Source organism: Pongo abelii, chromosome 5 (genome assembly GCF_028885655.2).
Source record: "Pongo abelii isolate AG06213 chromosome 5, NHGRI_mPonAbe1-v2.0_pri, whole genome shotgun sequence".
In the NCBI taxonomy this organism is placed as follows: Eukaryota; Metazoa; Chordata; class Mammalia; order Primates; family Hominidae; genus Pongo; species Pongo abelii.
Window position 1 is genome coordinate 120879575 of NC_071990.2, and position 27812 is coordinate 120907386.

At 37.6% G+C, this 27812-nt stretch overlaps 1 protein-coding gene and 1 long non-coding RNA gene across 2 annotated transcripts in view; both read left to right on the forward strand.

Moving 5' to 3' along the window:
- The window catches only part of LOC112133872 (uncharacterized), a 319730-nt gene that overhangs the window by 53560 nt on the left and 238358 nt on the right, over positions 1–27812 (forward strand). The window lies entirely within an intron of this gene.
- The window catches only part of LOC134761550 (uncharacterized), a 90584-nt gene continuing 87724 nt past the window's right edge, over positions 24953–27812 (forward strand). The window contains exon 1 of the long non-coding RNA XR_010140333.1: positions 24953–25007. This is a non-coding gene — a long non-coding RNA (uncharacterized LOC134761550). The remainder of the gene's footprint in view (positions 25008–27812) is intronic.

The following is a 27812-nucleotide window of genomic DNA, read 5'->3' on the forward strand; positions in this document are numbered from 1 at the left end:
GGTAATTGAAATGTTAACTCTCAGCTTGAAAGCTTGTGCTCGTTGAGTTAAAAATGTCAGCATGAGCAAATGCAATTATTGTATTGTTAATCGCTGTTAGCATGCTTATAAAACAATAATTTCAATAATAAAACATTATCCCTCAATGAGTCCTTTTTTCTAATCAGAAATTATCTATGTATTATTTAAGTATGTCTCATTTAAATTTGACAATAGTCTTACAAGGTGGAGGTTGTTATCCTCATTTTATAGTTGAGGAATGCAGACTTAGGAAATTTAAATTAGCTGAGACAGAAGGTTTTAGCTAATTGGTACAAGAAGGGAGATTGGAAACAGGTCTGCCTGAGTCAGAGGTCAGGCTGACCAGCACCATGGGAATTTCCCAGCAATTCCCAGAATGGGGTTTCTCATGGAACTGTCACTGAGTCACCTGGAGCCCCATTGTGGCATCCAGGTTAACCTTCTCTAGCGCTGTAGCATTCGCTGAGTCAAGACCGGCTGCTGTTTCCTTCCTCCTTGAAAAAATCACTATCCATATTCAAGGTGTGCCTACAGCTTCCAGTGTTCTGTGCAAGATTAGCACCCAGCAACTCCTGGGTTCTATGTACAGAGGTGCAGAAGGGCATTCTTAAAAATGCCAGGCTTTTTTTTTTTTTTTAAACTTCAGGGTTAAAGCATTTTGCTTGTGTCCATTGCTACTCTTGGAAGATATTATTAGGGTTTCTCTATTATGATTTTCCCAGAATCACAGTACATATCAGGAAAAACAGTTCTGAGGGTCTGAGGGTGTGAAATATATACATATATATGTATATATTTTATATATGTATGTGTATATATATATATGTACGTGTGTGTGTGTGTATAAACAGAATCCTGCCCTGTCACCCAGGCTGGCGTGCAGTGACGTGATCTCGGCTCACTGCAACCTCTGCCTCCTGAGTGGCTGGGATTACAGGTGTGTGTCACCATGTGCAGCTAATTTTTGTGTTTTTAGTAGAGAGAGGGTTTTGCCGTCTTTACCAGGCTGGGCTTTAACTGCTGACCTCAAGTGATCTGCCAGCCTTGGCCTCCCAAACTGCTGGGACCACAGGCATGAGGCACTGCACCCACCTGGCCTTTTTTTTTTTTTTTCCAAATATGATTTAAAACCAGTCCACAGGCCAGACAGGTTGTAAATAAACTATGATGTTCATCCTTCTCTCATCTGCCCCTTCTACCCTAAGGCAAACACATTCCTCCATTCTCTAGTTACAAAACCCAAGCTCCCATGCATTTCTAGGTCCTTCCCTGATGGGAAAGGGAGAATGGTGTGTGAAGCTGTCTGCATTTATTTTAGCCAGCCAAAATGCCACCTTCCACCCAAATCAAATTTATGGAGGAAATATCTCAGCTGAGTCCTGGACACAAAGAGTTTGTTGTTTTGACATCTAAATCAGGCCATGAAAGTTTAGGGAATGCATCACGGTCTTCTCCCACATAAATTTTTATGCATAATTATGATCTTTCCATGTAGAATTAATTGCTTTCTCTTCTATAGTCTTATACCATATTTATTTATAACTCTATTATAATATGGATCCTACTTTTTTCTTGCATGACCATGATTTATGTATTTGTCTTATCTCTCCTTCTAGATTGTAAATTTCTTAAGGCCAGGTACCATATTTATAAACCTAAACTGAATATTTAAATCTTTAGAAAGATAACTTAAATATTTATGATACGCTTCTATCATAAATCTGAAACATCTAAAGTTAAGTGTTGAAGTTCAGAATAATGACTTTAACTTAGAATTCAAGGTTGGCTAAGATACTTTGAATTATTTCTTTATAGTAAACAAAATTTTAGGAAAGAAGATTATTAAGATATATAACATGTTCTTACCACTCAGCCAAGTCAGATCCTAACAGCAGGAGCAATTCTGTGAAATAGAAAAGAAAAGCATATTTCTTTTTCTATTGACAGATAATCTCACTCCACAAAGCCAGGATACTTTCTTATTCTGGTGCACAGAATGGTGTACCTACAGCCATTCTAGGCTTATGAAAGATGTAATTATCATTTCTGTCTCAAATTCAGTCCCTAAAAGGATAAAGACATACAGGATAAATAACATACTTCAATCAAAGTGAGACCATCACTTTATTAGAATATATACATTGTTAAAAATTTTAAACTTTATTTACTTTGACTCAATCAAAGATTATTAGTCTTATTGTCATTCCAAAGCACTTTGGAGTTATTTATCCTGTTATTTGTTTGGAATATGTCCTTTTCCTCTCACTCCAGAAAAGATCAATGTATGAAGTTTTAGAAGTTTTGGCTGATAAATTCTGAAAGGTCAATAAAGTGACATTTACATTAGAGATCCTGACAATTAAGTTTGTATCAGGAGTTCTCTCTCTCTCTCTCTCATCAATCATCTGTCTATCCATCCATCCATCCATCTACCTATGTATCTATCCATCCTTCAATTTATGTGCATTCTTAGTCCAAGAAGCTGCCTTGGATAGTCAAATAATCCTCAAATTTTGCAAGCATAGTCTTCCTCCTTTCCTTCGTTATTCCTCTTTGCTTGCCTCTCTTCCTTCTTTCATTCAATTTTTCTGTCCTTAAGTTCCTACTTTTGGCCAGGCACTGTATACAAAGGAAATAAAAACCTTAATAATATCAAGGTTGGAGGACTTTACAGCATAGCCATGATGCAAACTGGAAAACAAGCCATTTTACAAAACAATAAGATAAGCAGCTCTCCTAGTTATCTTCAAGGTAAAATGAGAGCAGAGAAAAAAAGCAGGCACGAAAAAGAGATAACATTTGAGTTGAAATTTGAAAGATGAGTGAGTAGGAGTTTTTATACAGACATTTCAGGCAGAGCGAATTATATATGCCAAGATATAGAGGAGGGGTGTGAGTCAACAGGGCATGTTCGAAGTATTAGAGACATTCAGTATTGCCTATGAGGCAAATTGTGTAGGAGGCATGGGGGATGGGATGTGGAGATGGTGACCCTGGATGTCATGCTAAGCAGTTTGTTCTTTATCCCAAAGGCTCAGGGAGCCCTTGGAAGATTTTAAACAGGGAATGATAAACTCAGATTAGCATTTTAGATGGATGGCAGAGCAAGACTGGAGGAAAGGTACAGGAAAGTAAAGTCGGCCTTTCTCCTTATATCCTTATACATCATTATATTATCTTACTCCAGGTAAGACATGTTTGAGGGACTGAATAAGGGCAGTGGTAATGAGATGGAAAGCAGGGAAAGTTGAAGAGTTGCTTAGGAAATAAAGTTAACCTAAGTCAGTGATTGGATAAGTGGGACAGCAAGAGAGACTGTATAGTTCTTTTTAGCCTTTACTGCATTCTGTATATTTCTTATTTGAATTGATTAAACATTGAACTTTGCCATTTCATATGCTCTCAAATAATCTATTGACCAGAATAACCTATGTGCATTAGTTGAAAAAGTTTTATTTTGAGCTCTACCATCAAATCATACATGGACTTCCACTAAATTTCCAATAGTTTAGATTTGGAGTGAGAGATTTTCTTTCAGAGATCTCTGGAGTACCTTATAGGTCTGTATTCCTGGTAGACTGCGCTGAGATGACTTGCTTTTTACACGTTTTGCCCATCAGGTGGGTGGTCTCCAGCTAGCACTCTTAAACCTTTTGAGGTAGTCTTATTTATAAGCTGTAAACTCTTTTAAAAATATCTGATTTGTCAGAGCAAACACTCCAGGAAGCCTCTGAGTTCTTGTGGTCTTTTCAGCATACCATAAAGATGTATGTTACCTCTGGCAAGATTAGAAAACATATTGGTTAATTGTCAGATATTCTGATTTGAAACAATTAGATCTATGAGATTCCTGTAATTATTAACATGAAACTTTTTGGCAGTTTTAAAAGAATTTTTTTTTTTGAGAAAATGCTGTAGTTGGCGTGATTCCTGTTTTTAACTTGTGTTTAACATTCTCCTTTTGTTCCATCCTGAATAGTTGGAGGAGTGCATGATTGAGCCTGTCAATTTGAAATATGGTTTTTAGATTTCAGGATATGGTAGAGATATTTTTTCCTCTTTTCTTCACATGACTGCAAGAGTTAAGTAGCTATTTTGGATGATATTTTTGTTCCCATTTTGTGAGGCATTCCACTCAGAATATTCAACTCTTACTCATTCCAATAATAATAATAACAATAATAATGCTAGCTAAAGTTTATTGAAATATAGGTATATTTTGGTGCTACGTAAATTTATGTTTTATATGATTTATCTCATATAAGCTTCACAATAAGACTATGAGTTAATGTTATTATAGTCATTTTACAGATGAAGAAACTGAGGCATAGAAAGTTTGAGAAATTTCTTTAATGCTGAATAGCTAATACAAACAGAGCTGGGATTTGAAACCAGTCTATCTTACTCTAGGATCTTAATCACTTTACTATATCAGACTCTCTATATTTTTTCTTAAATGTGGGTGTATATATACATAATCTTAGAAACAAACATTTTCAAGACTGGCCATCAGATAACTTCATCTTGCACTTTGTTTCTTGTGTTTCTAGCTAGGTGTGTAATTTTATAGTATCATTGATTTGCTTAAGGTAAAATTCTATTGGTTGGAAACAGTAACAAATGAATATACATGTGACAAACAGGTAGGGTTTTCATTAGATAAATAGATTCAAGTTTTAACTTTTACAGGGTTTGGGCAGAAGAGTTCTAAAACGTGCATTCAACTTAGTGAGAACCTTTTAGCAGTGACAAGTCTGATGTTTTCAACCTATAACCACAGCTCTGTTGAAAACCTCAGGCACTTTTTTCACTTCAATTGGTAGTGCATAAAATTGTTTTAAAAGTAGGTGTCTTCTGACTGGGGGAATTGCAAATATCCATTTTTATTCAAAAACTAGAATTATAGGTTATATCTTACACATATGAGAAATATGGCTTAATTCAAAAAATTTCCTGAAGTATTCAAACTCAGAAAGTAGAGAATATCACTAAAATTCAGGGACATTAGGGATGGAAACGAGCTGGAAGGAAAATTGTGAAGTAGGCAGCTTGCTCTCTTGGTTATCAGCCTTCCCAGTGCACACTCTCTCCTTTTTGTCTGGGACAGCAAGTGTCTTTGGGCCTCACATCCACTAAGATTGTCTTCCTGAATCTTTGTAGGTCTGGCTTCCAAATGATTGAAAATAAGGGTATTGACAGGGTAAGATACTCTTCCAGTGATATTTTTGTTTTAAATAAATAGAGATTTTGCCTAAAAGGATGAATATGTAACAAATTGTAGGCAGGAACCAGGAAATAAAGGTAGTTATTTATGCTCATGGGGCCTTCTGGCCCTTCTAAAAAGCACAGCAATGTTTGTCTATATGTGGAGCTGGCCCTGTCTCTTTAGCTAATTCTTCACTAGTCAAATTAGTCAACCACATTCAAATGTCCAATGTATACAAAGGAGATCATAGCAATGATTCATGTCCTTTAATTTCAAACTAATGTGAGATAAAGGAACTAAAGATAATAAAAATTACAATTAACACTTGTTTAATGTGTCACAGTTTGCAGAAAACACTTTTTATATGCATCATCTCATTTCATTATTTCTGCTTTATAGCCAATGACACTAAGCTTTAGAAAGAATCTGAGCCAGTCTCAAGTCATCTGCAAACTGAGGGCTTGAACCATTGTCACAGCCTCCTATAGTTCTTGGGACATGGTAGCTAAGTAAATATTGATTTTCTTTCTTATTTCTCACTTGCTTTCTGCCTTCTTGCCCCCATTCATTGTTCCCTTCGTTTCTTCTTTAAACCTGTCAACTCATCAATTCTCCCTCCCTATGATTTATATGAAATAAAAACCATATAAATGTGTAATATCGGTAGTATCACATAAATTTTTAATAATTTGTCAATAAAACTGTGTGTGAAAAATAAGCGTGTGTATATATATATATATATATATATAATCCTTAGCAAATATAAGTTTGTGATGAATATTAATGAGGGAATGTATGGTGAATGAATGAGTAAATCAACCAATTAGAGCAGTGGAGAAATCTAGGCAACTGAGAGCTTGTCAGCTCAAGAGAAGTAATGGTGTGGGCATCTGGAAGTCTTTTTGGCCTCCCCCCGTCTCTTAATGCATGCCTAGTTACTGTCTAGTGAAGATCTCATTTACTTTGTCCCTTAATGAGCCATTTATTCAAAGACAGCTTTCACAAATAAAACCTCTAATTTAGAACTGAGTTTCTTATATGTTTTAGTTGTGGGAAGTCATAAAAATTAGGGTAACATCTGAATAATCAGAAAATTGTCATTTTTGATCTTCCTCCTTCCCTCTGCCATATGCTTCATTGTGTTGTGGAGTCTGGAAGGCAGAGGCTGATGCTGTACCTGTGTTGGATGGTATGAAGGTCTCATAGCTCATGGCCTGGTAAAAGTGACCTTGTAGCTTGGTCCTTCAGCATCATCACGTTGTCTCCATGTGAGGCAGGGGTGTGGAGGAAGTGATGATAGGGGGGACTGGAAGGCCCAACGCTATGGCTGGGAGTTGGACAGGAGACAGGTGAGAGTGTTGTATAGAGCAGAAAGCACAAAGAGGTGTGTCAAAGTTAGGCCGGCAGGACAATCAGATGTGTCACATGAAAGCCAAGAGGACACAGCAACTGAGGCAGATAAGAGTTAGAACACCTGGGTTCAAGGCTCAGCCCCCACAGCTCGTTTCCCATATGGACTCAAGCAAGTCCTTTTGTGTGTAATAAACCTAAATTTCCTTGAAAAGAAATACAAAAGGATATCGGTATCTTTGCTTCTTATCATGAAGATGGTCTCAAAATCAGAAGAGATAATGCAATCCACACTTGTTTACCAAGACCACTTGAAATATAAAAGGGGATAGATCCCAAAGGAAAACCAGGGTGTCTTACCAGTAGAATTGGGAAAAGATACTGTGCAAGCAAAAACAAAAGCTGTTCACTAGTGGAGAAGACAGTAGGGATCTCTGTTAGATTTTCCTTATTAATAAAATAATAATGAAAGCAGTGGGTTAGCAAGTGTTCAAAAACTGGTTCCCCTCCTCCCTAAATACATACACTCACATACAATTATACAATTATATATTTATAATATAAAGGATATGTAGCTCAAAATTTACAAATAATAATACAAAATATAATACTCTTTATTGGAAATCTCAAGTGGCCAAGTGATTCCCATAAAATGCTTTCATTGATTTTTGTCAAATTTTTATATCCATAGCCAACTTATGACTGCAATTGATGAATGAATATAGTTCCAACAGGTATGTTGGTTCACATTTATATTTATGTTAATGATTAAGATGAAAGCAAAACAAAAAACTTGTATGCTTGAACTTCATTTGTCTTTCAAAGACATGAGTGAGTTCTTCGCCAAATTAGCCTTCAAATAAAGATAACAGCCTTCAAATACAGGTATACCTCAGAGATATTATGGGTTCTGTTCCAGACCACTGCAATAAAGTGAGTCACACAAATTTCTGGCTTCCCAGAGAACATAAAAGTTGTGTTTATGCTACTGTAGCCTATTAAGGATGCATTAGCATTATGTATAATTAACAATGTCTGTACCCTAATTTAAAAATACTTTATTGCTAAAAAATGCTAATGATTATCTGAGACTTCAGCTGGTCATAATTTTTTTTTTTTTTTTTGAGATGGAGTCTCACTTTGTTGCCCAGGCTGGAGTGCAGTGGCACAATCTCGGCTCACTGCAACCTCTGCCTCCTGGGTTCAAGCGATTCTCCTGCCTCAGCCTCCTGAGTAGCTGGGATTACAGGCGTGTGCCACAGCATCTGCCTAATTTTGTATTTGTAGTAGAGACAGGGTTTCACGATGTTGGCAGGCTGGTCTCTAACTCCTGACCTCAAGTGATCCACCCACCTTGGCCTCCCAAAGTGCTGGTATTACAGGTGTGAGCCACAGCACTCAGCCTACTCATAATCTTTTTGCTGGGGGAGGATCTTGCCTTGATGCTGAAGGGTGCTGACTGATCAGGGCAATGGTTGAGGTCATTGTGGCAATTTCTTAAGATAACAACAAAGTTTGCCACATCGACTGACTTTTCCTTTCACAGAATATTTCTCTGTAGCATGCGATGCTGTTTGATAGCATTTCACTCACAGTATAACTTCTTTCAAAATTGGAGTCTATCCTCTCATACCCTGCTACTGCTCTCCATCAACTAAGTTTATGTAATATTTTAAATCCTTTGTTGTCATTTCAATGATATTCATAGCATCTGCAACAGGAGTAGATTCCATCTCAAGAAACCACTTTCTTTGCTCATCCACAAGAATAAACTTATCTGTTCAAGTTCTTTTATCATGAGATTGTAGCAATTCAGTCACATATTCAGGCTTCACTCCTAACTCTAGTTCTCTTGTTAATTCACCACATTTGCAATTACTTCCTTCTTTGAAGTCTTCAACCCCTCAAAGTCATCCAGGAGGATTAAAATCAACTTCTTTCTGGGTCCTATTAATGTTGATATTTTAACTTCCTTCCATGAATCATGAATGTTCTTAATCTAGAATGATTAATCCTTTCTAGAAGGTTTTCAATTTACTTTGCCCAGATCCATTGGAGGAATCACCATCTCTGGCACCTATAGTATAATAAAAAGTATTTTTAAATAATAAAATTTAAAAGTTAAAATGACTCCTTGATCCATGGGCTGCAGAATGGATGTTGTTTTAGCAGGCATGAAAACAATTGTCTTACACATCTGCATCAGAGCTCTTGGGTAACTATGTGCATTGTCAATGAGCAGTAGTATTTTGAAAGGAATGTTTTTTTCTGAGCAGTAGTTCTCAACAGTGGGCTTAAAAGATTCAGTAAGTTATGCTGTCAACAGACAAGTTGTTATCCAGGCTTCGTTGTTCCATTTACAGAACACAAGCAGAGTATAATAGATTTAGCATAATTCTTAAAGACCTACGATTTTCAGAATGGTAAAAGAACATTAGCTTTAACTTAAAGTCACCAGTTGCATTATCCCGTAACAAGAAAGTCAGCCTTTTCTTTGAAGATTTGAAGCCAGCCATTTTCTCTCTAGCTATGCAAGTCCTAGATAACTTCTTCTTCCAATAGAAGGCTTTGTCTGCATTGAAAATCTGTTGTTGAGTATAGCTACCTTCATCAATTATCTTACCTAGATCTTCTGGATGACTTGCTGCAGCTTCTACACTAACACTTGCTGCTTCACCTTGTGCTTTTAAGTTATGGAGACAGCTTCTTTCCTTCAACTTTATGAACCATCCTCTGCTAGCTTCATACTTTTCTTCTGCCACTTCCTCACTTCTCTCAGTCTTCATAAAATTAAAGAGAGCTAGGACTTTGCTCTGAATTAGACTTTGGCATAAGAAACTGTTGTAGCTGGTTTAATCTTCTTTCCAGACCATTAAAACTTTCTCCGTATCATCAGTAAGGCTGTTTTGTTTTCTTATCATTTGCATATTCAGTAGAGTAGCAGTTTTTTCCATTAAAAAATGTTATGGATACATAATAGTTGTACTTATGGGATACATGTGATATTTTGATACAAGCATACATTGTGTAGTAATCAAATCTGGGTAATTGGGACATCCCAATTATCTTAAACATTTGCAATGAGAACATCCCAAATCTACTTTTCTAGCTATTCTAAAATATACAATACATTTATTGCTAATTATAGTCACCCTGTTGTTCATTGGAGCACTAGGTCAATTTTTTTCTAACTGTATTTTTTCAGTCATTAACCAGTCCCTCTTAAATCCCCTCTCCCTACTACCCTTCCCAATGTCTCCTAACCACCATTCTATTCACTACCTCCATGGGATCAATTTTTTTGGCTCCCACATATGAGTGGGAACATGTGACATTTGTCTTTCTGTGCCTGGCTTATTTCATTTAACATAATGTTCTCATTTCCCATTTACATCCATGTTGTTGCAAATGACAAGATTTCATTCTTTTAATGGCAGAGTAATATTCCATTGTGTGTATATATCACATTTTAAAAATTCATTCATTCATTGATGGGTACTTAGGTTGATTCCATTTCTTGACTTTTATGAATAGTGCTGCAATAAACCTGGGAGTGCATATATCTCTTTGATGTAATGATTTCTTTTCTTTTGGGTATATACTCAGTAGGGGGATTGCTGGATCATATGATAGCTCTATTTTTAATTTTTTTGAGGAACCTCCATACTGTTCTCCACAGCGGTTATACTAATTTACCTTTTCACTGGCAGCGTGTGTGCATTCCCCTTTCTCTGCATCCTCACCAATGTTTGTCATTTTTCTGTCTTTTTGATAATAGCCATTCAACTGGGGTGAGATGATAGCTCATTGTTATTTTAATTCACATTTCCCTGATGGTTAGTAACATTGAACATTTTTTAATATACCTGTTGGCCATTTGTAAGTCTTCTTTTGAGAAATTCTATTCAGATCTTTTGCCCATTTTTAATGAGATTATTTAATTTTTTTGCGATTCAGCTGTTTAAGTCCCTTATACATTCACACTATTAATTTCCTTCAAGAAATTTGTATTTGCATCCACAATTTGGCTAACAGTTTGGCACAAGAAGTCTAGCTTTCAGTCTGTCTCAGTTTTTGATATGCATTTCTCACTGAGCTCAATGATTTCCAGCTTTTAATATAAATTGAGAGATGCACAACTCTTCCTTTCACTCAAACGCTTAGAGGCCATTGTAGGGTTATCAACTGGCATCATTTCAGTATTGTTGTGTCTAAGGGAGTAAGGAGGCACAAGGAGAAGGAGAAGGGGAATGGCTCATTGGTGGGCCAGTCAGAACACACACAACATTTATCAATTAAGTTCGCCATCTCATATGGGTGTGGTTCATGGTGCCCCCAAACCATTACAACAGCGACATCAAAGATCACTGATCACAGATCATTATAACAAAGATCACTGATTACAGATTACCATTGTTATTGTTTAATAACAATTAAAATTTTGAAATAGTGCAAGAATTACCAAAATGTGACACAGAGACACAAAGTGAATACATTTTGGAAAAATGGCACTCATAGATGCTTGATGCAGTGTTGCTACAAACCTTTAATTTGTAAAAAAATCCAATATCTATGAAGCACAATAAAGTGTAGTACAATAAAATTAAGCATGCTTGTACTGGAAAAATGTATTCTTATAATGTGATGGCTACAGAATGACATACTTTAAAGTTTAATCTGCTTTAGTAACATTTTCTGTATCACTTTGTGCTATAGACTGAATTGTGTCCCCTGAATATTTATATGTTGAAGCCCTAACCCGTGATGTAAATGCATTTGGAGATAGGGGCTATAAGAGGTAACTGAGATTAAGTTATGAGTGGGGCTGTGTTACAAGACACATGAGAGCTTGCTGTCTCTCTCTCTGTGTCTCTCTCTCTCTATCATACAAGACTACCGTGAGAAGGTGCCATCTGCAAGCCAGGAAGAGAGCCCTTACCAGAAACCAAACCCTCCTGGACTTTGATCTTGGGTTTTCTAGCCTCTGGAAGTGTGAGAAAATAAATTTCTGTTTTTTAAGCCACCCAGTCTACGGTCCTTTCTTTAACATTACTTTATGTAAGTAGATTAATTAATACACATTCTTAAGTCTAGTTCAGGTTTTGGCAAATTATGATCCTCAGGACAAACCTGGCTCACCAAGGGTGAAATTCTGCCATACTAATTTATTTACATATATATGATATGTACATATATATGATATTTGATATATATATTTGATATATGGGATATGATATTTGATATAACATATATGTGATATTTACATATATATCTGGTAACTTTTGTGAAACAATGGCAGAATTGACGAGTTGTGGCAGATATTACATGGCCTTAAACACCTAAATTATTTGCTATGTGGCCTTTTACAGAAAACATTTGCCAACCCTGGTGTAGGCAATCAAGACTTGTAAGTAGCATTGGCTGATTTCCTTGGTATAAATATTCACACCATGACAGATTTCAAGCTGTCCATGTAATATCACTGAACAGAATTGGGATGAGATGTGCAGTAGTGGTGTTTTCACCATAGTTAAAATAGATATAAATAACTTCAAAAGCACATAATACTAATGTGTTCTAAAATAATTGGAAATTGATAACTTTAAGTATTTACCTTTGTTTTTAACATTATTAACTTGCAAGTTTATATAATTTTTAATAATAGCTGTGTTTAACAAGTGGTTTGCAAAATTCCTACATAACTAACAATTGACTCTCATGAGCCAATGTGAGCCAGTTTCAGCTCATCACAGCTCTCTTTAAATTCCAGGTAGTATTTAAGTTTTCTTTTAGAGCTACATTGCAGTAGCCTTAAATCTTTATGTTTAGCATAGTCCATAATATGAATTTTCTAAAACAGAAGAAAAAATATTAATTTAGAAATTTACTTTTGAGTGTTTTTTTAAAGGCACAAATTAGTTTCATATCTTTCTTCTAATTGTTTTCCAAACTTTCCTAATCATAAGTATCACTTGGAGTGCTTGTTAAAAAGATAAAGATGCCTGCCTGTGGAAAAGAAGGGATACAGGAAAAAAAAAATTCTCTCATCAGGTTACCGAAGATAAAAATAATGGCAAAACTTTAAATCAATAAAAGTATGGGAAAAACTTTGAGACTATGTACTGTTATGGTAAATTGGAAAAACTCTTCTAGAGTGCTTCACAATGTGAAATATTCATGGATTTGATTCAACAATTTCATCTCATTAATTTTTTTTACTTTAAAGAGATAATGATACAAACTTGAACTCGATGAAGTGATTTTTTTCTTTCTTTTTTTTTTTTTTGAGATGGAATCTTGCTCTGTCGCCAGGCTAGACTAGAGTGCAGTGGCGCCATCTCGGCTCACTGCAACCTCCACCTCCTGGGGTCAAGTGATCCTCCTGCCTCAGCCTCCCAAGTAGCTGGGACTCTAGGAGCACACCACCATGCTCAGATAATTTTTTGTATTTGTAGTAGATATGGGGTTTCACCATATTGGCCAGGATGGTCTCGATCTCTTGACCTCATGATCCACCTGCCTCGACCTGCCAAAGTGCTGGGATTACAGGCGCGAGCCACCATGCCTGGCTGAAGTGATGTTTTAATGGAAAAAAATTGGAGCAAACTTAAATGCCAGTTCATAAGGCACATGTATACCAAAGAGCCATTCTGACAGGTAACTTACATTATAACATATACCTTTATTATAATGAAATAGAGTTTGCCTGTGGTTATTAACAGTTCCAGGTAAAATCCAGGGCTGGCTGCCAAACTTTTACACTGGGAAGTTTAAAATAGCAAACTAGTTGAAAGTGAATGGTGAGGACTTCAAAGAACAATATATTTTAACCTTGATTGTTACTTATTTAGGGTGGTTTTTGGAAGGAAATGCTTGTAGAGATCATTGGTGTTATTGATCAATTCCAAATTATCCAACACTTTCTAGGATCCAATTTTGCTAATGTAAGTTTTACCATACTTTGCCTTATTTGCAGGCCTAGACCCCTCAAAAGCCTCCAAAGTCAGTTAATCATACTACACTGGCCTCTTTTAAGCTGGAAATTTTATCCTTATAAATGTTTTAAATTCTAAACTGAATATGTACTATGTGTTCTCCCAAGATTGATCATATCTTTTTTAGTCCCCTTTTGTCCTGGCCTGACACTTAAGAGACAGTGATCTCTAAGTCCCTTGAGCAGACTTTTTCTGTTCTTATAGTGGACCCTTTTTCTCCACCAAATCATCTTATTAAGGAGAAGATTAGACCACTGATGTATTATCTACTCCATATTTTGTCTTTAAAGACTGAGTCCAAGTAGGTTAGAGGCCTGCTTCTTAGATTGGTAGTTTGCTGCCCTTGGTGCACATGGGATAAACATGCAAAGCTTTATTCTATGAAAAATGATAGTCAAATTGGTTTATATTACAACCAATAATCATTCATTACAGAGTGTATTACATATTTCTTTTGGGTTTTATGCTAAACCAGGAGAATTCAAAGATATTTTGAAATTGTTGCTAATAGAACTTAGGGATCTTTCACAATTCCTAATCAACGCATCCCAACTGAGACTATAGTAGGTTCATGTTTTCACTCTTCTGTGCCATTAGGGAGTTCATGAAAGCTTTAGAAATGTATTGGGTTGGAGGCCTGATTTCTGCTTTCTAGAGTGTTATACTATCCAGCTTGCTGTTGGATTCCTTTCCCTTATACTTGGCCAGCCCTCCCATGTTAATGTATAGGCACACATGGACTTACTCCCTGATACCTTCCCATAGCCATAGAGCTTCCTTAAGATTCACCTGTCAGATCTGTTCAAGGTAGTGCTGATCCCCCATGCAAAGTGTGTTTTCATGCTTGCTTAGGGGCTTTACTGAGTTTTCAAGGCGGACACTGTCTGCACGGCTGGTGTCCTCCAGCTTTGATTAAAGTAATTCATATAATTCAAATGAACTCATGTGAACCTAGGTACCCAACTCACATTATCTTCCCATTCTTGTTTCATGGATGCTAAAGAGCAGCTTAAAGAGATAGGGGTTGTAGCAGTTGGAGAAACCAATAGAGGAAGCTGACAGCATTTCTTCAGATATTCCTTCTCTGGAAACTGCTAAGTTTAGAGAGGACTTGAAGGGCACTAAAGTTCTTCCATGATTACAGATACCTGCAAGAGACTTAACCTGCCCATCTGTGACACCAGCACAGGCGACAGCCATATCCTCACTCTTATCACACCAGCAACAACTTTTTATTGATTTTTTTTCATGGTTCAGAGAGTAGAGTTTAACTGTTAGACTTATCTCTGTCCTCGTGTTGCTAGGCTATTTGGATTGGAAGTCATAGGAGCAGAAACTCTTGGTAATGTTGAAAAAAAGTTCGGTTAGCTTTCAAGTATTTCACTCAGTGGGTGAATAAAAAAATTATTTTGAATCTGAAGGTTACTCATGTAATAATTAAGATGACACATTTCAAACTCACCCTTCCTGACAAGTGTTTCTTTAAAGAGACACTGATGCCTCATAGAAAACTTGCAAGACATGACACATCAGCAGAAATTGTTTCTGTACAGAATGTTTTCCAAAGATTTTTTCCTGAGTAATCACTGGCGTTTCCCCCCTTTTTTCTATAGTCTTTGCAAAACCTTCTGTTACTTCATGCTTGTTATTTTTTGTGCTGTTAGTAAAGGTTTCATTTTTAAAACAACTTCTAAAACCACAGTATAGGTAAAATTGGGTTTAAAATAAGTCAAATGCTCTGATTTGAATACTGATTAGGATGAAGCACACTCATCAATAAACATGGAGCTACAATGACCTCAGGAGGACAAGGAGCTTGTGATGTGCATCAATTGTGTTTGGGAAGTAGCTTTTACTTATGACTCTGAAGTCTGCTTAAATCCAGGTTCCCAAATGTAAAGGACATGAAGCTTCTACCTCAACTGCCAGCACTGCATCAGGCAAAGCTTCTATTTTTGTCAGGAAGTCAAGCAGCATAATAACAACATAGTCATTTCTCTAGATCATCTTTCTCCTTTTCCTACTCCAAATTGCTTTTTAGGGGTTTTAGGAGAGGTTTTCCATCCTGGACATGCACTTAGGGAGGTAATGAATCATTATTCCTAAGCCATATTCTTATTCTATTGCACAGATTTAAAAACAGAAGAAAAAAATCAAAATGCACTAATTTCCTGTGAGAGGAATAGGATGGTTTCATGCAATATGACTAGATATTGATCCTGTAATAGGCTGATGAAGGGCAGCGGCTGGGAATTCAATGCAATTTATGTGATTGCTGCAGGAAGGGTCTGTTTAGGTGCCCTGCAAAGGAGTTAGGGAGCATCTGATAGCACCGAGCATTTCAGCCTCTGTTTGGGGAGATCATGGGCACAACTTTTGTAGTGTGTCCCACTAGGCTTCACTGGCAAACAATATGTCAGCTGGAAGCTTTCCCTCATCCTGGAAGCCCAACTCCAACAGCCTAACGCTATGTACCTTGGACTAAGATGGATGCCAGCCCCAGGAGGAAGAGGAGTGGGTGTGCAGGTCAGAGTGGGCAGCTCCATTCTGCCCCATTGGTAACTGGAGCCCCAGGGGAGACACTAAATTTGTGCAGAGGAAAACCTTATCTAGAAATTTGTGCCTGCTGGGTGCTGCTCTCCCACTCATGTACCCAACCCCAGCATTTCTCTCTCGCCCCTTTCCTCTTCTTTCTGGTTGCTATTATCTCTCTCATGAAAGCTAAGACTCAGAGCAGAAATTTTCCTTATTTGTTCCTGGAGAAACCTTCCACGATGTGGTAATTTCAGTACTAATTTGAAACTGAAAAAAAAATAATATCGTGGTGGGGAGGAGGTAAGGAAGAGGGCAGAAAGAGATTAAAGATTAAAAAAGAGATTAAAAAAGAGAGAAGCCACAGGCAATCAGAAATTCCTGAAAGCAGCAACCCTTTGAGGAATTTACAGCTCTACTGATGCCTATTTAGCCACCCATCTGAAAGATCCCGGCAGGTTAATAAGCTTTGACAACTGGCGGCTCCATCTCATTTTTTTTCACAGCTTTATGAAATACTCTACATACCCCAGCTTATTGATATTAATGTTGTAACAGCTGCCCTGTCTCACCTGGTGTGTTATCAAACGCTGTGCGCTCAGCCCTGCCATGTGCCATGCCCTTGAGCTGCTTCCTATTCTGCACACAGGCCTGACTAGCAGGAGCCATCCCGCACCTTTTGCAGGTGTCTAGGGCAAAGCTTTCAGCACAGGTGCCCTCATGTCACTTCCAAATTGGGGTCCTGGTGATTCGTTCAGATTTGACACAATTTGGTAGATTTCAAGGTGTAAAATGTCCTGAAACACAGGTACTGGGGAAAAGATGTGCTTTGTTTTAGTCCCGGGCAGCTTTTGGCTACATTCTCATGAAGGAAATAACTCATGGGAAAGTAATTAAATGGGTTTGCCTCATTCAGAAAGGGAGAGGTGAGAATATCTTCTTTTAGCAAGTTCAGTAGGCACAGTTGGGACGCACAAAGTAATGCTTCACACTGTAAACACAGCCCTGAGAAGTACATTGACTTACTTTTAAATTTTAAGCATTCTCCAAGACTGAGTTTATGACTGAGTTCTTACGAAACAGCAAATTATATTGGATTTCCTAAAAATCACTTAATAAAGAGTGGCTGTGGGGAGGAGACGGTCCTACTAGTGAATGATCTCAATATTGATTTCTGTTTGTGTTTCCTAATGGAAAATAGTTGCAGTGAAATGCAATAAACATTGATGGAGAAAGATCATTATAACTAGAGGGTGTTATGATAATAAATTAGTGATTATCCTACGATATCAACAGCAGCTGATAGAAGGTGGGCTGGCAAAGAGCAATGGCCAGTGGATTACAACTATTAGTGACCTCGGATGGGGTACTGGCAAGTTTGGAATCATCTTAATCTTTTTTGGTGACCTTTCTTTACTATGTGGCTTTCGTTATGGAAATTTGGTGCTTTGACATAGAAGTATGAAGACATTTATATGATACACAGAAGTCTGTACTGTGGTACAGTGAATAAAAGAGAATCTAGAGGCTGAAGCATACCCTGAAGGAAGATGGCAAAATGATGATATAATGCATTTGCTACTAGGAAGAGCTATGCCTCAGGAGAAATTTCTCTCCACGCATAGGCCTCTGTTCTCTCTTGCTCATGTGCTATAGTTCACTCTCTCATGGTGGAATATGAGGCAGTTCATCTCATAGTTGATTTCCTCATCTGTAGAATGGAAATAACCACATTTGCCTAACTCTTAGGGTCATTATGCAGTTCAGGTGAGGTAATAGGAGAAAATGCCTTTGAAAAGTTATAAAGCCTCCTATAAATAACAGGGACTGCGTTAGTCCTTTTGGCTACTACGACAAAAATATCTTAGACTAGGTAATTTATAAGCAATGGTAATTTATTGCTCTCAGTTCTGGAGGCTCCCAAAGTCCAAGATCAAGGCTCCCAAATATTCAGTGTCTGGTGAGGGCCTGTTCCTCATAAATGGCACCTTCTCTGTGTCCCCACATGGCTAAGGGCAAGGAAGCTTTCTTGGACCTTTCTTATAAGGGCAGTAATCCCTTCATGAGGGAGAGTCCTCTTGACTTAACTGCCTCCTAAAGTCCCTACCTTCTTGATATCATCACCTTGGTGATTAGGTTTCAATATATGAATTTTGGAGAGATATAAATATTCAGACCATAGCAGGTACCTTCGTTTGAAGATCTGTAATGTGTACATTACCTTGAATGTGCCCATCTGAAATGGGGTGAGGCAATATGAGAATGGGTGATGGATGTCTGTTTCCATTCTCAGCCCATAGCAAAGACAAAGAGTCATGAATAACAACATGCTGGATCCATTCACTAATCAACAGGTGAATGGTTTCCTGAAGTCTGGAGGGACTGATCATTGAAGAATGAATACAATTTTACCAGATATCTAGAGGAGGTGAGAAGGGGAAGGGCACTGGAGCACCTGTTCATGTTTCTAAAAGCTTGGGGTGCTTCTGCTATGAACAATTTCTCAAGCCTTTAGTAAAACTGACCCCTCCTACTTCTCTGTCCCATGTGTACCCTGTGTGAGATTTTCATAACAGAACTTATACCATATTTTAAAATGTACTATTTACATGTCTGAGGTGCTCTACTCAGTTGAGATCCTGAAAGTTGGAGAGTGTGATTTATTTTTAAATGGCTCATTTCTAGTATAATGCCTGACATGTGGTGAGTGTTCAATATCTATTTCTTGAATAAATTCATAAATGAGGTCAAAGGCATGGGAGCCTAGAACACAAGATGTGAGACTAGCATATTCATGAAACTGTAGTGCAGCAAGTCTAGTTTGTAGGCTACTTGGGTTGGGGAAAACAGAGTTATGGGTAGGAACTCGTGGGCAATCAGGTTAAAAAGGAAAGATGGATCAGATTATAAATTTATGTTAAGGAGTTGGGGCTTAATTTTATGAACCTTAGAATCTATAAGAGTTATTAAGTAGGAGAGTAACAAGATGAGAAAAGTCTGACAATGAGGAAGATGGATGGAAGGGAGAAAAACTAGAGGTGAAGAAACCAGTCAGGATACTATTGCAGTGGCCCTGGGAAAGATGATGGGATGATGAGTGTTTGAATGAGAACAGTAACAGCTCTGAAGAAATAGGAAGGGAGAAGAAGGCATAGATTTGACAGCCATTTCAGGATGAAGCTGGTTAATTTCTGTAACACTTCCTCTTGACTGTCATAATACATGCCTGTTGAAGCAAATTTGGTTCACATTGTGTTATGGGTTGAATTGTGTCCCCTACCCTACCCCTGCTCCCAAAGATATACTTAAGTCTTAATTCCCAGTACCTCCCAATGTCACCTTATGTGGAAACAGGGTCTTTAAGAGGTAATCAAGTTAAAATGATGTCATTAAAATGGGTCGCAATACAGTCTGACTGGTGTTTATAAAAAAGGAAAATTTGAACACAGAGAAAGATATGCCCAAGGGAGGATGATGTGAAGACACATAGGGAGAAGATGGCTATTGGACTGGAGTGATGCACGAACAAGTCAAGGGATGTCAAGGATTGCCACAAACACCAGAAGTTACAAGAGGCAAGGAAGGATTCTCCCCTAAAGCCATCAGAGGGAGCATGGCCCTGCTGAAACCTTGCTCTTGAACTTCTAGCCTCCAGACTGTAAGACAATAAATTTTTGTTGTTTTAAGCCCCTCCGTTTTCAGTACTTTGTTACAGGAGCCCTAGGAAACTAATACATGTACAATAGTATGTGAAATTAGGGAAAAAAACCTTAATACTAACTCACTGAAATAATTGCTATTAACATTTTGCTACATTTCCTTCAAATCTTTTTCAAGCCTCTAGCAGGAGTAAATGAAAGTGCTCGATTTGCCACATTCTGTCTAGCCCTGATCATCATATTTTGTGTTTATTTTGCTGATTTTATAGGTAAAAATAATTTATGCCCTTTCCCACCAGGGCGTTTTGTATAAAAAATGTCAAAGTATTACAGAAGATGAAGATCCCACTTCTCATACCAGTCATTCATAATTCCATACTTTTGTGTCAATTAATCTCAATATTTTAACACTTTCTTTCAGTTTTATGTAAATATTTTCACAATTGAGTTTGTTATGTTTAAATAAATTGAATTCTACTTTTAAAAGGAAATATTAAATTATATTTACTTTCCCGTGTCATGGAGACTTCAGAAACTTGCTATTCTATCATCTATTATAATATTCTATTAATAGATGTACCATGACATATTAAGCAATTACTTAATGGGGAGCATTCATGTTGTTCCTATAATAAATACCCTTTTACTTGACAGAAATGATCTACATTTCTGATTATCTCCTTGGGACATTTCACAGAAGAGTGATTACCTGGTGAAAAGAAAATGAACAATGATAAGACTCTTGATACATATCGCCACTTACTGCTTTCTGGTATTGTACCAATTTGTTCTCTCACAAGCAGTATATGAGGGAATCTATCTCGTCCAATATTATTAGATGCTTTCATTTAAAAAAAAACTTGGCTAATTTGACAGGAAAAAAACCACTGTATATTATTGCTCTTTTAAGTTACAATTCTTTCATTAGTGGTAAGTCTGAATATTTTCCTATATCTTATTTAGATATTTTCATTTTCTCTTTTTAATTTGTTCACATTCTTTGTACTGCAATTTTAATCTTTTTCTTATCAGTTTGTTTGACTTTATTATACATTTAAGATATCAATCCTTTGTAATATTGTTGCACGTACACACACAATTTCCCTTTAATTCTTTCTTTTTTTTTTTTTACACAAAGGAGTTAATGAATTTTAAAAAAAAATTATTTTCTATTTTTTTCCATGTATTCATGTCTCAAAGAAATGTAGTAGGGTCTCCTAGGTAACCTAAACTGGTATTCTGTTTGACTGTTTGTGGATCTTGTGAATGGTGCCATCTCATTTATGGAGCATGTATTTATTAAAACTGATATTTATTTTAGTTTGGGGAATTGGCTAGACAAAGAATGAGAAGGTTATCTTTGCAAGCTCATTGACTAGTCTAGTACAGAGAATGGAACACCACTGGTTTCCTCCCTGATCTTGAGCCCGGGTGGTAGTTCTAGGGAGTGAAGGGTGAGAAAGAGGATGGGGTAGATTTCTGAGAGGCACTGTGAGAATGGGGTGCCTCTAATGCGGCTTCTAGTTCAGGAAACAGCTTGCAGCCTGAGTGGGGTGGAGGGCCCTGTCTTCACATGCATATAAAACCTGACACTCTCTGCTGTCTCAAAGTGTATGGCTTTAGGAAACCTGTGGGAGAGGATTCTAGGCAGCATCATTCATTTTCCGTGATTGGGCACATCTACAGTGGCAATTATGAAGCACTTAAAGGTGGCACCATGGGCAGGCCTCACGTCCATAAGGAGACACTAATGCAGGGAAGAGCAAACCTTGAAGATGGTTTGTGAGCACATGCAAAGCTCTCCCTTAGAAAATTATGGATACTGGGAGATCTATGTTCAGAGATTGTAAAGAGAAAAGGAACTTGGGTGATTGCACCTACAGGTGGGTGAATCCCAGAACATTATTAACCTCTAGAAAACCTTCTACAATTCAGATCAAGTTAATATTGAGAGATATTTTAAATGTGGATTGACAAGATTTAGTGACTGATTGGCCCCAAGAGGTAAGAAAAGGCAGCTTCGCAGGACTGGCCATGCCAGAGTTTCTAGTTTGAGCAACTGGGTACATTCTTGCCTAAATCTTTCCTGTGGTTCCATGATATGTCCAGATAGAGGGTAAGAGAAAGGCCTTGGAACATAGTGAGTTGAGTTAGGAGAAAGATAGTACCAGAAGTACTTTTGGAAGTCATGGAATATGATGAAAATTTAAAGCCATGAAAATAAATTAGATCAATGATGAAGAATAACATCTATTCATGCATTCATCTTGTCTTTTATTCCATGATTCATTCTTTGGCTTTTTCAGAAAAAAATTTAAATCTGTGAAATGCAGAGCATTTAGAAGCTTTGGTTTCATTTCTGAGAGATGTTTCAGTGGAGTGAGCAGAGAGAAGCCAGATTGTAGTGGGCTGAGAAGCAAATGAGAAAAGAGGAACCGTGGGTACAGAATTTAGGGTTTGGAAGGAAAGGGAGGAAAGAGAGAATGTTGTAGTCAAAAATGGGAAGCAGAGCCTTGAAAGTGATTTGATTTTGGATGGGAATAAGGAAAGGAGAAGGATGTATACTTCTTAGAGTGAGCATATGTACCAGGCATTGGGCTGAATGCTTTACGTACAGCATCTCATTTAATTATCCCCTAAAATCTTGTGAGGCACGGATTATTACTCCCATTTTGTAGAAGAGAAAATTGAGGTTAGAGAGGTTGCCCATGGTCACATATCTAGAAATTAATATCATAGCTAGAAAGATCTGTTGGCTTCATACCTCTCTCAGTGGATACAGAGAAAATGAAAGTTTAAGAACAAGGTGGCTAAACATGGTCACATTTCTAGAAATTAATATCATAGCTAGAAAGATCTATTGGCTTCATACTTCTCTCAGTGGATACAGAGAAAATGAAAGTCTAAGAATAAGGTGGCTGATTGATGGAGAGAAACCCTGGAAGATGTTGAAAGGGAGGGAATCCATATATGACATTATCTTGTGAGAAAACAGCAGTAGAGAAAAAAATATAGAGTTAAATAAGGAGGAAAGAAAGTTTAGAAGAAAGAAATTGAAGAAATTGAAGAAATTTGTAATTTGATGGCCTCTATTTTTTAGTAGGATATTATGACATCTGTTGATAGATTTTGGAAATGATTTCAGGGGATTTGGCATAAGATTAAAAGTTTGAAACAGCTGCCTGGGGCATGGGGATAGGCCACAGAGTGGGAAAAGCGATAGAACTGCAGGCTATCACCAAAGGCCCTGAAGTTGAAACATGTTTAGAATGGGTCTTATTAGCATGTGCATGTGATTATTCATCAGCTCTGTCAGATGCAAGCAAGAATAGATATTTTAGTTCCTTTAGGAAATACTCCTAATTCATTCATCAGACACTTGTTGAGTACTAGAACCTGTGTTAAATGCTAGGGATATATGCACACATGAGTCAAAGGTCTGTCTTTTGTTAGAACACTGCCTATGAAGGAAAGTTGACTTTAAAGTTACAATATCAAGCTTTAAGGATTGTGTTAAACAACATTGCAGTGGAAGAAGCTGTCTGGGAAGTAGGGAAAGTCCTCAGAGAGGCAATTATTTAAGGTGGGCCTTGAAAGCATTCTAAGAATCTCTTATTTCTAGGCCTACTTGACTCAAGTGTTATCTTGGATGACTTCCTCCTTTGTTCCGCAACTATCAAAGAGTTACAAGTGAGCTATTGGTTTCTGGCCGTTCCTTAACCAGCCCAAACATGCAAGGCTCTTCCTAAGTACACTTGGCCTTAAAAAGGTGAAGACTGTCCCTTCATTGACTCCTAGCTTAGAGACCTGCATTTAGTGTTCACTAGAAAGTATGAAATAGACCAGGTAAGACCTAACTTACGATGTGGAGGGCTAAAATTAAATAAAGCACTCACCGTGTTTAGGAAAGAGGGAGAATTCACTGAATACCCCAGGGTAACCCAGGAAACTGGAACACATTTCCCTCCATTCTCCTCTGGGTATTTTGCTCCTTAACAGGAGGCCTCTGCTGCCTAAAGTAAATGCTATATGATGGCTATTTGAGAGTAAGCTGGAGCGGGAAATGTGATTTTGCCCGAATGCTGGATAGCTAACATCCTTCAGTGATTTTTATAGCCTTCAGTCAGTACGTTCCAGGCAGAGGCTGTAGAACTGTGGACAAACATTCCTCTCTAGGTCAGACAGGGAGAAAACATTCATTCTATCTCATAATAACAAAACATCCTTAAAAGGTGGCCTTGGAATGGTGGAGGGAGGCGTTGAGTTGAATAGCTATTTCTTGCTTCCCTTAAATACAGTGCTAATATTCTTCTCAAAACTGTCTATATAAAGGCTACGGTATATTTTTCTTCACTCTTTTCTCTGAGAATGAATATTTTCTAGAATATGCTTTAATGGTGAAACAGACTTCAAGCTTCTCATTTGCATTGTGTGCTATGTTCTTTCATAGTTTCATGAACAATAACCTCCCACTTCTCCACAGGCTGATGGGATAATTTGCTCTGCTAAGAAGATGAAAACCAAAATGTAGAGATTTTTTTTTTTTTTTTTTGTAAAGAGTGTTGTTCAATGGAAAAGTTTCCAGCAGTGTAGGCAGCAAAGTTTTAGGTATTTTAGATTATAGACTGGGATAAAAGATCTTCCAGTAAGGAAGACTATGTACATTGCATGTGGGATTGTTTTAGACTTAAAATCCTTTAACAATACAGCTGTTTCTCCTGTGGTTTCCTGGCAGTGATACTGAGAGGAAACAATATGTCTCCCAGGCTTGGTTTCAACTTTGCCTGCTATTGGAATAATGATGGCAAGGAAATATTCCCTCTATTCTTCACTTACAATCTGGTGTTTTCTAAATTTCTTTTATGATTTATAGTCATGATGATAAGGGAAAGTTAGACCGTGGAAGACTGCCCTTGAGAGAGGAATTTAGCTCTGAGGGTCTTGTGCTTGAGTTTCAGGATTCTGATCAACTCCCTCTTCTTGGGTGCTCCCTCTTGGTGTCAGGGTTGAGAGCTACAACATGCAATTCTATCTGCTCACACTGTCCTCTGAAAGCTACATCACAAGGCCAGTGGGAGCATAGAGAAAAATCTGTGGAATTTTGTGATGTCCTGCTTAGAAGTATTGTCTGTGTTCATAATACTGGGTGGGTAAACGGCTGTTCTGTTCAGCTTTTGCCTCTGAGACTAGTGCGGAACAGATAAAAGGAGACCCTTGACTTGCTCCCGTCCTTGGTGACTGGTGGTAAGAAGACACTTGCCTTCATTTCTCTAACACAGTCATTGTTAACTTTTTTCAGAGGAAGAAATTATGATTCCCCAGGAGACATTTTTATTAGTGCTCACAGGAGAGTCTAGGCAACCCTAGGAAAGCATAATGCCAAGAACCAGTAATAAGGGATTATGCTTCAGATTAACTTTGGGTGTTCAAGGTTTGTTTTGCTTGAGTGACTGACTCATGTGGTATTCTAATGGGAGCATTCTGTAATCATTACTGTTGTGCTTTCTGTAGGAAATGCCATAATCTTAACAGATGCAATTCATATTTATGGAAATGTCTAATGCTTTCTTTGAGTTTCACTAAGCCCCATACTCTGTAACAGTGAAGTCAGCAGGTGAGCACAGGGCATAGCTGGCTTCTCATGCTGCAACTCTTCATTTCCAGTCCTCCCACCCGTGACTCCCTGGCAGAAATGCTGCAGTCAATTTGACACCTCAAAACACCCCCTTAGAACACCAGAGGAGTAGAAGAGATGTAGATGAGGCTGATGTGACAATACACATATGTCCTTCTGGAAAAAAAAGCTTCTTTAATACTTAATAACTGATTTTCTCCAGAATTCAACAAGGCTTCTGAGTGAATTAAATCTATTGCCCAGATATTTCAGTTAGAGTAGGCAAGGCTGTAGTAACAAATAGATTTCTGTTCTCTATTTCTCCTGGTAGTCCTGATGATGCTTCTTTGTGAAAGTTTTGAGGCTGTTATTGTTAGGTACTTTAAAATTTTGTCTCTTTGATCAATTGAAATTTTTGGGTGAAATGACCCACTTTATCTCAAGAAGAGCTTTGTGTCTTAGAATCTATTTTCTATTTGTATTTGTAGTTTATATAGCCAAACCGTCTTTCTTTTAATTAGTTCTTATTAGATGCATCTTTCTCTTATCTTTTGTGATGTTTTCCTTTGTTGTTTAACATTCAAACTTTCTTCATTCATGTTTTAGCTGTGTCTTTCATTCAGTTTAAGATCTTCCTGATTCTTGGTAAGGTGAGTGATCTTTGACTGAAACCTGTACATTTTGGGTATTATGAGATTCTGGGTGTTATTTAAAACTTCTGTTTCAACAGGTCTTTTCTGGCAGCGTTCTGGCAACGGAAGTGGGGGTGAGGGTGAGACAGCCTTGTTACTGCAGAGTGGGGAGTGAGAGTGGAATTTCAGGTTCCCCATTTGGCTTTTGTTTGACACTCAAGGATGGGTGCTCCTTGTTACTGCTGGGCAAGAGTGAGAGTTCTGGCTCCCTGTTACCCTACACTGGTACCTCCATGGCTGGCGGGTATAGGAGTACCTTTCTACTACTCCCCACATCTCGGGAAAGGGGTGATGGTGAAAATCTTGACTGTCTGCTAAGACTCCCTTACGCCATCCCAGAGGGGGTGGGAAAGGGCGCTTTGGTACTGCAGGTTGGGGATGGAATTCCAGGCTCCCTGTGTGGTTTCTGATGACACCACAGAGTGGGTGATTCCCTGTTTGTTGTTATCTGACACCACTCTTGCAGAGTGGGAGGCTGGAGTGCCATATTGCCTTTATTATAGCCCAATAAGGGTGGAATTCTTGGCTCCCCACAAGTCCTTTGCTGGCATGGGTAGGGCCACAGTGTTTTCTGTAGTGTTTGTCTGGACTTGAACAGTTACTCTCTAAAAGTTTTCGCCCTGCTAGGCTGCTCCTTTCTTTGTCCTTTGGCTAGAGCAAGCGGTATTTTTGTTGTTGTTATTTGCACTTTTAGTGTTTTCCAATTGCTAGCTTCTTTGGCAAGAAATCTGAGATATATGAAAGAAAAAGAAAACCTAGGGAGCTCTCTATTGTGTTGTCCTGGGGTCTTGAGGTCCCTAGTTGTTCTGCCTTTTTCTCTCCACTGTATAGGATCATCTTATGCTTGTTTTATATTTAATGCCCAAACTTTTTAGTTGCACTTAGTAGGACAAGAAAGGGAAAGTAAGTCTACTCCATTTTCCTGGAAGAGAAAGTCTCCAACCTGCCTTTTATAAACAGCATTTAGCTTTTGTTTTTTCAAAATCCATTTTGAAGACGTGAGTTGTAAATGAAGCATTTAGTCCTTTTACATTTAATATAATTACTGATGCAACTGTATATACTGTGCTGTCTTATTTTGGGCTTTCTTTTTGTTGCCTCTCTGATGTGTTTCTCTTCCTCTTTGTATTTCCTAAGATTAATTTTTCTCCTTTGTTTTTTCATCTACCTGTTTAGAAATTATATACTTCACTTCTATTATTTTTTTGTAATGACAATATACATGCTTAACTTAACAAAAAAAGACCTTAGATATGTTAATCCTATTCACCCTTCTCTTTGTTAATTTTTTTTTGGTGATTGTCTATTTTAATTGTCTTATTTACTGTATAACACATTGTTATTATAGTTTCAAATAATTAATGTTTATTTGACTGTGTTCATCAGTTTCTGTGTACCTCATTTCTTCTTAGTGATCAGGCCATCCCTCTAGGATCACTTGCCTTCTTCCTGAAATGCATCCATCTATGTCTCACTCTGGACTCCAAGTAGACATATGTAATACTTTCTCATTTTAATTGTATATGTCTCTTAAGCTTTCTTTTCCACCACTTTATCTTTCTGTGCTACCTTTAATCTGGGTAAATTCTTCACATCTATCTGCCAGTTACAAGTTGTCTCTTTATCATTTATTTGCTGTTAAACCTATCCACTGTGTTTTGAAATTTCACTCGTTTTATTTGGTTTCTAGAAATTATATTTGGTTGGTTTTACATACGATTTTCCTATCATGCATATATTTGT